This window comes from Chinchilla lanigera, unplaced genomic scaffold, assembly GCF_000276665.1.
Source record: "Chinchilla lanigera isolate Chin_1 unplaced genomic scaffold, ChiLan1.0 scaffold00057, whole genome shotgun sequence".
NCBI lineage: Eukaryota > Metazoa > Chordata > Mammalia > Rodentia > Chinchillidae > Chinchilla > Chinchilla lanigera.
This window is the reverse complement of record NW_004955458.1, coordinates 11,283,444-11,297,786: the sequence shown is the minus strand read 5'-3', so window position 1 is coordinate 11,297,786 and position 14,343 is coordinate 11,283,444.

Genomic DNA, 14,343 nt, shown 5'->3' with positions numbered 1-14,343 from the left:
TTGTTTGTTTGTTTCTGGGGTTTTTAAATACTCATTTTTGTTGCTGTTGTGTGTCTGTCCTTGTGGTGCTGGGGATCGAACCCAGGGCCTGTGCATACAAATTTCCGCTTCAGTCACCTCGCCTGCGGTATTTTCTCACAGCGAATGAATACACATAGCATTGTCAGAATTTTGGTGTGGCGAGGGAGGCCGCTCATGACTCCCAGGTCTCCTTTCACAAGGTGAGGACACTGATAGACAAGACGAACGGGGCGGGCTGGGGATTTAGCTCAGCGGCACTGCACCTGCCTGGCAAGCATGAGGTCGTGAGTTCGATTCCCGGTACCAGAAAAAAAAAAGATGAAGGGGGTGTTTGGGGCAGTTGAGAATCAGGTGACGGAACTCCAGGGAGGCTGTGAGCTGGAGCTCAGGAGACAGGGCTAAGGGGTGGGCGGGGACTAGGAGTCCTTTGGTTTATTAAGCTGTGTATGGGCGTGACTCACTGGTCTGCAACAGAGCAGACCACTTGAAAGAACAGTTTGTGGGCCAGACAGCCGGCTTTGAATTCTGCCTGCACCTCTCAGCAGCAGTGAGGCTTCGCACGCATTGTGGTCCTCTGGGGACTCTGTTATCTTTTGTGAGACAGAGGGTCACCGGGCCTCACAAGGTTCCTGTGAGCCTTCCAGGATGAACCACGCTAAGCTCTAGAATGTTCTAGACGGGGAGATAGACAGACAGACCACCATTGCTATCTCAGTAAGAACTCAGGCTGCTATTGGAGGGATGTCCAGGGAAAGGCGAGCGTTTGAAGGAGCCAGAGAAGGAAAATGAGAAGGTGAGCAGAGAAATCAGCGAGAGCGTGGGGAAGGCAGTCAAGACCCGAGAGGGCGCCAGGACACCGTCAGGTCAGCAACGTGCCCTGTCGCACGGCCGTCGGGTGGGGTCAGCGTGAGGACCTAGAGCCTGGGCAGTACGGAGCAGAGGGACATCGCCTTGGGATGAGGGGGCCGTTTCAAGGCGTTGAGCTGCTCCGCTGGGGATGGGGCTCAGAGAGCAGCACCGGGCCTGCCTGCAAAGGGCGTGGGTGTAAATAACAGCTATGTTTTCTCCCGTTCAGTCAAATGTGTGCATGGCGCCTTTGCTTGTCCACCCCCAAATGAAACTAGAGCAGAAATCCCACAGAATTCCTTATCTGAATTTCAAATAAATTACGATGTGTAGGGTGCATCCCAATTCCTTATTCAAAATTCTTCCCGTTCTTAGACGGTACATCCTTTTTTTTTAAACGTTCTGAGGCTGTCCTTTTTTCAGCTGGGAGCCAGGTTAGGGCTGTTACTTTACTATTGATACGTGCCTGTGTGGTAACAAAGCCAGCAGAGACAAATTAGAGCTGAGAGCCTTGTGCTAGTCAATATCTTTCTAAGCAGCAGCTCTCCAGTAACTCTAGGAATCATTTTCTCTTTTGATGTGTTTGTTTCTCATTCATAACTGAGTCCAATCTCCGCCCCCACAGTGTCAGCCTGGCGGGCCCAGTCCGTCTTTCCTTCCAGAAGCCTGCTTCTGAGGAGGGAAAACAAAACCCAAGCACTGGGGAAGTTTTATCTCCTTCTTGTAAATGTGATTTTGATAGAATAGGAAAGCTTATGAGGGAGCGCTGATTTAGGGGCTAGAAGGAATTCTGGAAGGCACCTACTGACTCTACTAAACTGAAAGGCACCTTTGAACAAGCATGCCGGCACCTCTGAGGCAGGGTACATTTTCCAGTGAGCAGCACGGCAGGGTGTAACCGAAGTTTCCTTTCTTAGGGGTGCATGAAAGGATGGCACATATGGAAAGAGATGGAGCCTTAGGTACAATGAAATACGGGAACACTGTGCCTTACTATCAGGCGAGCTACGCTGGAAAAACTGGAGTTGTAAGCTGTGCTAAAAAATCAGCGCTGAGGATGTCACATGCCGAACACACGCCCTCAAGAAAGGGCTGGCATCTGACTATCCACATCAAGAATCAAGCAGGTCACGGCTCACGATCACAGAATTCCTCTCTGAGTCCCTCCCAACTCTTCTCACCCTAAAGATTCTCTCTGGAGCAGACACGGATGCACGCACGCGCACACACCCCCCGATCCACTCCCAGCCTCGGAGGGGTTATTACCAACCTTGCATGGACCATCTGTCAACCACTAGCAAGAGAAAAATGGCTTCTGGCAATGCTTTCTTGCGAGTCTTCTGATCATCAAGACCTACCCGCTTTCTGAGGCCGCAGGGAACCCCAGGTCCTCCCTGCCACCCCGCTGCTTCTCCACCCAGCCCTGCAAGGCCGAAAGCATTTCCTCCTGCTTCCCAACAGAGTCTTGGAGCCTTGGACTCATGCCTGGGTGTTCTTGAGGCCTTTTAGGAAGGATGGGGACTACAAAACACATGTTCTTGATATTTATAACTGGTCAAAATAACACTGGAGTTAATGTTACATCTGTCACGGAAAATTAAACCTTCTGAGCTGTCCTATAATAGAAAGAGGCTGCAGAGTCCTCTTTTCCCCATCCTTTGTTTAAAGCATGCAAAATCTGAAAGAGCATTTGCCTCCAAGAAATAAAGCTCACTTGTGAAAGGACTTATATAAGTGAACGCAGATGACGAGAAACCCGAATAGCAGGCCCCCACGAGGCGGCCGTCCCCAGCCCGGAAAGCCAGCTGGGTCCTCTGTCCCATCAAAGGCGCCCAGGAACGCACCATCGTGGGCACGGTCCTTGTCCCAGCAGCCCTGGGCCCTCAGACCACCGGAAGCGAGGGTGACCTACCAGGTATGTGGGTTTTCTTCACCTGAAAGTTGATTTTGCCTGAGAGCTTATAAATCGCAGTTCCCATCTCCGAGAGAAGCCCCGGCTTTGCGGGGTGGCACAGAAAGACAGCTGACGGTGACAGGCTGAGCAGGCCAGCCCCGCTGACCCGTGTGACTCAGAGCCCACCAGGGAGGCCCGGCCTCCCTCTGGTCCCCGGCTCCATGTAGCTGTCCAGCAGGCCACCAGCGAGCGCAGCACCTCAGCTCACAGGGCCTGCCAAGCCTCCAGAGCCCTGTCCGTCCGTAAATCATGGTGGAAGCGGTCGCAGGAGCGGCTCCCGGGCCACAGCGGTGATTAGCGGGGCCTGTGACGCGGTGACTAAGGCCTTGGGGCCCTGCGAGGGCTGTGTGACCTCTGGCAGTTTATGTAACCTCTCTGGGCCTCTGTTTCTTCTGTAAGATGAGGAAAAGAATAGTTGCCGCCTTACGGAGTTCTGAGAAGTAGCAGATAGTCCTAGAATGGCACGGGGCGTCACGGAAGTGCTCCGATTTTAGTGTTGAAAGAAACCCTGGGTGTTTCTTAAGAAAATTTGCAGTTATGAGCAGGATCAGGGGTACTGATTGATTAGGGTACTGGTGTTTTTCTTTCTTTCTTCTTCTTCTTCTTCTTTTTTTTTTTTTTTTTTTTTTTTTTTTTTTTTTTTTTTTTTTGTGGTGCTAGAGATCAAACCCAGGGCCTTGTGCACGCTAGGTAAATACAGTCCTCTACCTACCGTTGGACTACAGCCCCAGGCCAGAGGTACCCGTTGCTAACTAAAGCCACACAGCAGATTAGATCACGATCCCCGGTGCCTGGAGAAAAGGGACGACACCAGGGACGCTCACCTGCACCCTTCCAGCAGGCCCAGCTCGCGGGCCATTTCTGGTCGGCGCTTCCGGTCAGTGACCCATCCGAGAGGCGGGGCTACTGCGCACCTGCGCTGTCTTCTGCTCACTCTTGCCCTAAGCGACCTCCACAGGTGAGACTGCTTACCTGAAACTGCGCTTTCCTAGCCCTGATCTCTGTCTTTTGCTCACTCTGAGGCTGTTTTGTCTTTCGGTTAAATCCTCACACTAATCTTCTGCAGAAAGTTGGGGGCTTCAGTTTTCTGGTGTCCTGAGGCGGGAGGAGTTGACCTCACCCACGCTAGACCTACAGAGGGGGGCTGTCAGGGTGAGATGCAAACCCCTCCACAGCGCAAAAATAGCAGTTCTTCCTTCTCAGCTGGCTCTGTCACTCACTAGCTGTGAGATCCCCGTTCTCAGCTTTCACATCTGTAAGACGAAGGAAGCGGAGATCCATGGAAATTCTCTGGTTTCCTTTGAGATTGTCAAATGGGTGTTTGCACACCAGGCAGAGGAGGAGGGTGTCAGGGAATTCACACAAAGCTGTGTTTTTGTTTGTTTGTTTTTGCAGTACCAGGGATCGAACTCACAACCTTGCGCTTGCCAGGCAGGCGCTTATGCCACTGAGCTATATCCCCAGCAACACACACAAAGCTATGGGATAAACAGGGCCTTTCTGAATCATTAACATTGTTTTATATTAAAACTGGGGGAGCCAGGCATGGTGCTGCATGCCTGGAATCCCGGCACTCTGGGAGGCTGAGGCAGGAAGATTGCTAGTTCAAGCCCAGCCTGGGCAATTTATTGACTGAAGGGGACTGTCTCAAAATTGAAAAAATAATGGGTAGGGGATGTAGCTCAGTGCAGAGGTCGTGGGTTCAATCTCCAGTGCCACAAATAAAGTAAATTTAAGAATAAAAATAAAGTAAATAAATAAAACGGTGGGCTGGGCATGGTGACATATGCCTGTAATCCCAGCCCTGAGGTTGCTGTGGATTGCAAGTTTGAGGTCAGCCTGGCCTATAGAAAGAGTTCCAGGCCAGCCTGGGCCGCCGAGTATGACCTGATCTCAAGAAAACAAAAACCAAACCAAACCAAAACAATACAAAAACAGGAGCATAATGGAATGCCATTCAAAATTCCCAGGTTTTTTTTTTTTAAATGAGATTAAAATATGAATTTTGAAGAAAATTGTGGTAATGGTTATTACACAGTAGTGTGAATATAATTAATGCCATTGAATTGTACATTTTTTTAAAGAAAAATTTTATTTACTTAGAAGCATTCAGATTGTCAACAAAATGGCTGCAACCTTTTTTTGCAATTCCTGAGAGATACTCAGTTAACAAAACAACAAGTATTTCATGTAAACTGCACCAGAGACAGCTAAAGATGAAAAGCTACAGTCCCCACAGATAACTAATTTAAGCTCTGCACCAGCAAGGACCTGCTCTGAATTTCCATGCCAGCTAACAACCCCACACAATACCCAGCTAGGTTAGTAGCTATGAAAATACCACCAGGACTGGGCTATCCCTTGACACGTTTGGTAGCATGTTAGCTCTGCCAGAAAGACACCGTACAGCTTAAAAACAAATCTTACACAGCCTTATACTTGAGGTTTTTTTTAAAGGAGTGAAGTTTTTGTTTTGTTTTGTGTTTTTTGTCTTTTTGAGACAGGTCTCGCTGTGCAGTTCAGGCTGGCCTTGAGCTCACTTTGTAGCCCAGGCTGGTCTCGAACTCGCAACGATCCTCCTGCCTCAGCCTCCTGAGTGCTGGGATTACAGGCATGTACCACCTCACCCAGCCAAAGGAGGGAGTTATGAACAAAGGAGTTAAATGCTTTATAGACAAGAAAAAACCACTAAAATCAACTCATTCATCATCATCTTTACCTTCATCCTCTTCGTCCTCCTCCTCCTCATCTTCCTCTGCTTGCTTTTCTCAACCTCGACAGCTTCCTTTCTGCTACATCAGGTTTTCCTGTAGCTCAGCGGGCAGCCACATCCTTTCCGTACTTTTCCTCCAGCTCTGCGGCCTTCTTCTCCAAAGGCCGCGGGTCATCTCTCCACGTCTGTTCCAGCTGCTTTTTTCTCTTTTTTTTGTCTTTTTTTTTTTTTTTTTAATTTTATTTATTTATTTACTTTTTTTTTCCAGTACCGGTGATTGAACTCACAACCTTGTGCTTGCCAGGCAGGGGCTGTGCCACTGAGCTAAATCCCCAGCCCCATTTTTTTAATTTTAAAAAGTAAAAGAAGGATAACATAATACTAGGGGGGCTTACCAAATTACAGACAAAGTGTTAGGAAATCATCAAGGGTTATTGTTTTACATATTGTTATCTACAAGATAGTTTCTCAGGAAAACAAATAGACAAATAATAGTGAGTTACAGACGAAAGAGGTAGGAGATTATCAATAGTGGTTGTACTATACTTAGGCATCTTCAAAGTGGCTTCTAAAGAATATAAATAGAACTATACATGAGTGACCTATTGAAAAATCATTAACTATTCTCAGTGGTTGTTGTAGGAAACACATAATAATAAACATACATCCATTTATGAAATAGGATAGGAACAATACAAACATTACAGAGTTATGGATAGATTAGTAGGAAAATATCAATGGCTTGGGGCTGGGGATTTAGCTCAGCGGCAAAGCGCCTGCCTGGGAAGCGCAAGGTCGTGAGTTCGGTTCCCGGTACCGGAAAAAAAAAAAAAAAAAACAAATATCAATGGCTGCTGTAATACATGGTGGTATCTTCAAAGTGGTTTCTCAGGAAGACAGAGACACGCAAGAAGGATCTAACAAGTAGTTACAGCCTAAGGTTGTGAAAAATAGCCTTTTTTGTCTTTTTGAGACAGGGTTTCACGATGCTGGTCAGACCTTGAACTCACTTTGTAGCCCAGGCTGGCCTCGAACTCACAGCAATCCTCCTGCTTCAGCCTCCCAGCACTAGCTGGGATTACCAGTGCGTGCCACCACACCCAGCTCTCAGGCCGGGGTGCTCTCCTTTGACTTGGGGGTGATACTCGGAACAGAACAAGAAGGCCAAAGCGGCCTCTTGGACACAGTGGGATCCTTGAACTTTTTTGTTTCCCTGTAGGAGGGATACAGGTTTTCATTTCTCTGTCATGACAGGCCTTGTCCACCTCTGCCGAGTCTTCAGATTTTCCTTCCTCTGTAGCAGACGTGGTCTCCCCAGCTCTGAGAGGCATCTGGTGCTGCTTTCTGTGCTCCTCCCAGCAATTTTACGCAAGGAGCGCACCTGGTGGCATTTTGCCTCTCGGCTTCCAGGGTCTCCTCGTCCCACGCTCGCTTGCTCTCCTCCGAGAGTCACAGAGCTGCCCACTGCCCATCCCTCTCGCTTGCCCCACCGCTGTCTCTGTTGAAGTATGTATTTTAAAATGGGGTAACAGGGGCTGGGGATTTAGCTCAGCGGCACAGCGCCTGCCTGGCAAGCACAAGGTCGTGAGTTCGATTCCTGGTACCGGGGAAAAATAAATAAATAAATAAATAAAAAGTAAAAAATAAAAACAGAGTAACAGCCAGGTGGGGTGGTACACACCTACAATCTGAGGACTAGGAAGGCAGGAGGGGTGTGAGTTCGAGGCCAGCCTGGGCTACATAATAGTTCAATCCCAGCCTGGATTTCATAATAAGACTCTATGTCAAAAAATGAAAAACAGGGGCTGGGGATTTAGCTCAGCGGCAAAAGCGCCTGCCTGGCAAGCGCAAGGTCGTGAGTTCGGTTCCCAGTACCGGAGAAAAACCAAAAAAAAAAATGAAAAACAAAAATTGAAGAACAAAGTATGGTAAAAATGGTAAATTTTGGGCCGGGGGTGTGGTTCATTGGTAAAGTACTTGCCAACCCTGGGTTCAGTACCCAGTGACACAAATAAGATTAAAAGGCAAACTCTACGTTACATGTACACATTTTATTTTTGACACACAAAAAAATTAAAAAGCAATATTCAGGTAGACAAAAGAGTACTCAAATAAACCTATATATACTTGGTCAACTGATTTTTTTTTTTTTTTCCGGTACCAGGAATCGAACTCATGATGTCACGCTTGCCAGGAAGGCACTCTGCCGCTGAGCTAAATCCCCAGCACCCAGCCAACTGATTTTTAACAAAGATACAAAGGTAACTCAAGAGAGGAAAAATTCTTTTAATAAGTGGTACAGGAACTATGAGATATTCATATCCTTTTTGTATATTATTTAATAAAATTCAATCCATACCTCACAGCATTAATAGGAATTAATTCAAATTAGATCATAAGTGTAAAATTCAAATCTATAACATTTCTAGAAGAAGACATATGGGAAAATCTTTGAGAGTTAGGCCAAAATTTCTTGGAGTCCCAAAACCACAATTCTTTTTTTTTTTTTTTTAGACGAGATCTTGCTATGTCACTCGAGCTGGCTTTGAATTCCTGTTGGTCTCCTGCCTCAGCCTCCCAAGTGCTGGGCTTACAGGATTGTGCTACCATGCCAGCCCAAAAGCACAACTCCTTTTTTTCTTAATTTTTAATTTTATTAATACATGTCTCTAGTTCATGCAGTTTACATTCATCTTGGGGGAATGGTAATAAGTTCATAACACAGCTTATTTTTTTAAAATTCCCTTTCCCTTCCCTTCCCCCCTCCCTCCTCCTCCAATTCCCCTATCCCACTTTTCATTCTTGTTATTATTAATCTTAGCTCACATTATAGCGATTTTATATTACTTGAGGTTATTAGCTTCTTGTACATGGCACACCTTTTTTGTTTTGTTTTGTTTTGGGTTTTTTTTTTGGTCTTTTTGAGACAAGGTCTCCATAGGCAGCTCAGGCTGGCCTTGAGCTCACTTTGTAGCCCAGGCTGGTCTCAAACTTGCAGCCGGCCTGGCACTTCTTTATTCTATCTCCTCCGTACCCCTCATGCTTTTCCCCTTATACCACTTCCTTATTGCAAGAGATCCACCTCCTTGTCCCGTTCTATCCATCAAAAACACAGTTCTTAAAGGAGAAAATTGGAAAGTTGAACTTCATCAAAATTATGAACTTCCCTCTGGTGGGGCGTGGTAGCCTGTGTCTGTAGTCCGAGCTGCGTGGGAGGCTGAGGCGGAAGGATAACTTTGCTCAGTGGTTTGAGGTCATCTGGGCAGTGCCAAGAAGGAAGACGCACGTCCACAGTCGGAGCTGGCGGCGTTAGCACACTCCTCTCAGCAAATGACAGAGCAGTCAGACCAAAAACTCAAGCCAGGCGTGGTGGTGTACGCCTGCAGTACCAGCCCTGGGAGGCTGAGGCAGAAAGATCTAGAGTTCAGGCCAGTCTGGACTACATGGGGCCACTGTATTTATTAAAAAAAACAGGCAAAAGATGACCAGATTTCATGATTTATTTTTAAAAAGATGGAAAATAAGTGCAAGGAAAGATGCTAAATACTCAAACCACAGTGTGCCTGTCAGAATGGCTAAAGTGAAAGTGTAACCACAGCACAAGTTAGAGAGGCTGCGGAACAAACAGTACTCTCTCCTATGCATGGCTGGTTGACTGCAAAACGGTCCAACTAATTCAGAAAAAACTTGACAGTTTCTTAAAAAGTTATATATATATAATGTGATTTATCCGTTCTACACCTATATACTTAACCAAGAGAAAGGAAAACATGTCCATTCAGGGCTTGTACACAAATATCCATAACAGCTTTTTAAAATTTAATTTCACTTTTTGATACAGGGTCTTGCTTTGTAGGTTAGGCTGGCATTGAACTCACTGTGTAGCCCAGGCGGGTCTCAAACTCATGGAGATCCTCCTGCTTCGGCTGGGATTACAGGCCTGTGCCACCACGCCTGGCAGCCGCTTTATTTTTATGAACCGCAAGCTGGAAACAATTCAAGCAAGCAAATGGATACACAAAGTATGGTTCAGTGAAATACTATTCAGCAATAAAAAATGAACTATTGGAACACAAAAACAATATGGATAAATTTAAAAATAATTATGCCGAGTGAAAAAAGGCAGACATAAAGAGTCTGTATTGTACTGTTCCAAGTATATAATACTCTAGAAGATGCAAACTAATCCCCAGTGATGGCTGATCGTGGGTTGCTTGGGGGAGGGGAGAAGGGGAAAGTTGTTCTCACAGAAGGTGAGAGTGGAATGGCAGTGACTGGAGGCTGGGGAGAGGAGGGGAGAGGGACGTGGGAGAGGTTGACCAGGAGGCATTAAATTACACTTAGAAATATGAAGTTCTGGTGGGCACAATGGTGCAAGCCTGTAATCCCAGCACTCAGGAGGCTGAGGCAGGAGAATCACTGGACATTTGAGGCCAGGCTTAACTACATAGGAAGACTCTGTCTAAAAAAAAAAAAAGGAATATGAAGTTCTGGCAGGCTGTAGATACAATTATGTGCTGCACATAGAAAGGTAGAAGACAGGATTCTGAATGAAGAATAGTTTGAGGAGATACTTTAACCTCATTTAAACATTATACAATGTATGCATGTATACACTGGGACATGGGATCCCATAAATATGTACAGTTTTAACGTGTCAGTCAGAAACATAAATTTAGAGCTGGGCTGCAGCTCTGCAGTAGATCCCTTGCCTAGCTGGGTGAAGCCCTGGGTTCAATCACCAGCCGGGAAAAAACAACCAGCCAACCCAATAATAGCAAGAAGGAAGAAGGGAGGGAGGGAGGAGGGAGGGAGGCAACAAAAAAACACTGATTGGACCAGCGTGGGTCCTGTGTCCATCCACAGACCAATCGCAAATGAGGAATAACTATCTCCCCAAGGAAAGTCAGCTGAACGTGGTGTTAATTTCATTTCCGGAAAGATTTACTTTTGGGAAGAAATCACATTTTTGTATTAAAGATAGAAGAGTGAGGGACGCACATGACTAGAGGGAACCCAGCAGCTTTTCTGTCCCTGAGTTCTAAACTGTGTCTTACAAGCTAACTATATTTCACTATACGTGATCAGTCTAGGAAAAAATAAAGTAAAAAAAAAAAAGCTACCCCTGTTGTATCAAACAGTTTCTCTAAACAGTACTTTATTCTTTCAAAAGCCCTGTAAGGTCAGGCATGGTGGCACAGGCCTGTAATCTCAGCACTCAGGAGGCTGAGGCAGGAGGATTGTTACAAGTTCAAGACCAGCCTGGGCTACAAAGTGAGTTCAAGGCCAGCCAGTTTGTCTCACAAAGACAAAACAAACAAACAAACAAACAAAAAACCAAAAAACAAAAGCCCTGTAAGAATGTTGCAGAGGACCGAGCTTTGGAACGGCTCAATGACTTCTCCAAGGTCAAACCTGTGAGTGGAGAGAGTTTAGAACCCAGCCCGTCCGCCTGAAGCTTTTTCTCTCAGCTTCTCCGGTCCCAGTGGGTTCCTGTCTGCAGCAGGAGCGGCCAGCAGGAGTCGCAGCTCCGGGGGTCGGGCACACGGCTGCCCCAGTACTCGGGCTCCTGAGCCTCATGGTTACCCAGCGCACCCCTCTGGGGCTGTAGGGATAAAATGAGGTGAGGCTGTGCTTTCAACTCCTCTACCGCCGTGCACAAAAGGAAGGGTTCCTTTGTAGCCAATCTAACACAGGGCTTGCTTCGGCTTCCTAAGGTCAGGCTAACAAAAGATGTTCCCTTTCAGTACACCCCAAAGAGCCTTTTAAGAACAGTGCAGAACCAAAAATTGCCGTGGAATGCAGAACGATGGCCTAGTTAGAACAAGACTTAAATTCCTCAACTTCTGGTTTTTCCAACCATCCCATGTGACTTTTGAAAATCTGCTTAACCTCTCTGAGCCTCAGCTGGCTGAATTGAAGTTGAATTAGGTCAGTATATACTGACGGCAGACACACCATGCTGGTTCTTAATATGAACACTTTAGAATTTCAGTAGTTATATATTAATTTTGATAGGTAAGAAATAAGACATTAGGTCATTTGCTACGTATCACCTCTTAGCATGATGCCAAGTTAAAAGGGCAAGGTATTTAGTAAGATCATATTCAGTGCTAGGTGAGGGTCATACGGTTGTGGCATAAATTGTCAAGCTGATATGTGAATAATATCTGGGACCCGCTGAGCAGGAAATAGAAGCTAGCATTTATCGAGCACTTCCCATGTCTGGGAACCTTGCATTTTATATACACTACTTATTTAAGTCTTCAAACAACCCTAAGTGACGGATGTCAGATGGTGCGGTGGCCAGTGATCCTTCCCACGTTCCTGCTGTCTCAGACAAGCAAAAAATGTAGAGGTTTTACATTTATTAATGGTAAAATTAAGGTAAAGAAATGCTCTGGAAGAGAAAAGAAAGAAAAGAAATGCTGTGAAAAGAAGGGCTCTGCAGGGTGAGTGCGGGCCAGTTAAAGCAGGAACAGAAGTATGCTCTGCAGGAGTGCAAGGCAAGCCGGTGAGGAGGCTTACGGCGTCCAGGAGCTTACTGACGGCTGTCTTTTGTACCCCTGTTCTGAGGCCAGATCTAGGCCTCCTATCAAAGACCTGCTTGACCTCGTGCCAGAAGAATTGAAGACAGCATTCTCTGATGGGTATTAAGTGCAGGGCTCGGAAGCTGTCCTGGCCGTGTGTCCTGAATCTCTATGATTGACAGGTCCCTGTGATTAACAGGTCATGCCCAGTTGCCCAGCTGCTTTGCCGTGCCCTAATCACCTGCCTCACTACCGTTCCTTTATCAGAGAGGACGGTAGGGTACTGAGAGGTGAAGCTGCTTTCTCGTGGTCACCTGCCGATACGTGGCTGATCTAGGTCTGACCTCAAGCTTTGTTCTTGGACTTTGGACTCTGCTGGCAATGATGTTTCAGCATGAAGGATTTACCAGGACTCCGTGACATGACTCTGAGACCCCGCGGGTCCGCACAGAGGTCAGCACGGGCAGCATCAGGAGACTGAGTTATAAAAGCAGTCCTACGCTCTGCTCCAGAAGCCCTGGCCACCCTGCTGGAGGGGTATGGGAACGCCAAGTCTGACCAATCATCCAGGAAGCACATGGACCTCCATGGAGAGCTGAGGGCAACCTGTCTCAATCATTCTCTCCCTGTTGGGTCAAAATACCCAACACTCACACTTTAAAGGAAGAGAGGCTTCCTGTGGCTAACAGTTCGTGGAGGTTTCAGTCCACACGCACTGGCTCTGAGGCGGGGTGGCATGGCGAAGGAGAAACAGTTCATGACACGGCAGGCAGGAAGCAGACAGGGATGTGCAGCCTTCAGGCCACGCCCCAGTGGGCCCCCTCGTCCAACCCGGCTTCACCTCTCAACATCACATTGGGCTACACGCTCGTCAGGGGGTTACTGCTCTGATGAGGAGCACACCCGTACTCCAGTCCCCTCCTGAGGGCCACCTGCGAGCCATGAGCCTTTGCGGGGACATGTCGATCCAAGCCACAGCACAACCCTAGCTGGGAGGCGAGCCCCAGGACTTGTTCGTCTGGCTCATTGCTCACACCTGCGGCTTCTTCGCAGCTGGTGGGACAGGGGTAACCGTTGATGTTAGGGGCCTCCTTCAACCTTTCCTCTCAAGTACTTCACAGTAACTGTTACTCCCACGTCTCTGGCAGCAGATCTACGTGCTTCTGCTCACCCTACCAGACACGAGAAACGCCAGAGTGGAGACAAGGGGAGAGAAGACTTACGAAAATTAAATGTAGAGGCCAACAAATTCTGGGCTTGCAGGAATTTCACCCACACATGCCACTGCCGCCTGCCAGCTCTGCTGCCTCTTCTACAGCTAAGGCTCGTTAGCAGCCTAAGTCGGCCAAAGCAGTGGGGCGGAGAAGGCTCCAGGAAGTGGACAAATGTGTGTGCTCCTTCTGAAGAGCCAGTGAGGAAAGAAACGTCTGTGATCAGGCAAAGCTTCGCCAGTCAGACCTGCTAAAACGTGAGGCAGCGGCGGGGAGAGGATAAAGCAGTGAGGATGTTCTCAGAGCTCCTGAAAGGAAGGAAGGAAACTTCTGGTTGTATTCCCCCACGCAGACCGATAATCTTAAAAACTGACAGGAAATGTACATGAACACCTGCAGTTCAGGGAATAAAATGGTAATAAGTACAGTCAAGAAAACTGCGAATATCTTAGAACACGTCTAGAGCATGTTGATTAGCAAATGAATGGAAATATTTTTAAAATTCTTAAGACCAGATGCCCAGAAACTGACTGCAGCAGATTCTTTTGACACGTGTGCTCCTCAGCTTGCCGTCCTTCCATCATTCTGACTTTTCATGTACTCAGAGATTTTCATTCGTCTAATTCATGCCTGGGTTAGGCATACAAGTTTGCAGTCCCCTTAGAGGATGATATGATGTCACTGCAGTTCTGGAGGATGTGATGCAGAAAACAATGCGATGTGACTGGCCATAGGGTCTGGATTGGCCTGGGCCTTGAGTGCCGTGCAAAGGAGCGTGTGTGATAGTCAGTGGTTCTTAACTGGAGTGCCACTCTGCCTTTAGACCCGGTGTCTTGACTTTACCAAGTATGGAAGCACTACGTTAATAGCATCCCTTAGTTATGGCCTGATCAGCCCACAGTCTCCCAAATGAGTGCATGGCAAAGGCTTAAATAAATGAGACAACTGAAATGATTTCAGGGCTCCAGGAGGGTTCAACCCTATTACAGACTTCGAGGTTCTTGGTTGACCAAGACTTCCCTGAGCACCCATATTTATTAGGTTTTCAAAGAAAGGAGTGGGATACCG